The sequence below is a fragment of the Penaeus monodon genome, chromosome 32 (genome assembly GCF_015228065.2).
Source record: "Penaeus monodon isolate SGIC_2016 chromosome 32, NSTDA_Pmon_1, whole genome shotgun sequence".
Classification (NCBI taxonomy): domain Eukaryota; kingdom Metazoa; phylum Arthropoda; class Malacostraca; order Decapoda; family Penaeidae; genus Penaeus; species Penaeus monodon.
The window spans coordinates 20821168-20821522 of NC_051417.1; the positions used below are offsets into that span (position 1 = coordinate 20821168).

The 355-nt window shown below is 39.2% G+C and overlaps 1 protein-coding gene across 1 annotated transcript in view; it reads right to left on the reverse strand.

Annotated features, from left to right (window-relative positions):
• LOC119593719 overlaps positions 1 to 355 on the reverse strand; it is a gene marked incomplete in the record, with an annotated part of 8047 nt that overhangs the window by 2461 nt on the left and 5231 nt on the right.

The window sequence follows — 355 nt, forward strand, 5'->3', positions numbered from 1 at the left end:
GCAGTGATTTAAAATTAACGAAATGTTGGGTTAAGTTATATATACAATTTCCGATGAATTTAGATGTACTGTATATGCAAATATACACTTTACCTTTTCCCTTTACTTTAAAGGAAGGGAACATGGATCTGCTTACTAAGTGTTAATGTCATGTTACACCATTAATGATTATACATTGAATCGTTGGGAAGAAAAGTCCAATATATGCTAAAAAGGCACTGGAGGGGAACTATCACTCGCTCCAATGGCTTTACCCCCGCGCCCTCTGAACTTAGCGCTCTCTTATTACACATCCAGTCCCTCTCTCCCCTTTGGGAATTCGCCTGTGTGTGTTCAGTGAATAGATCGGCTAACA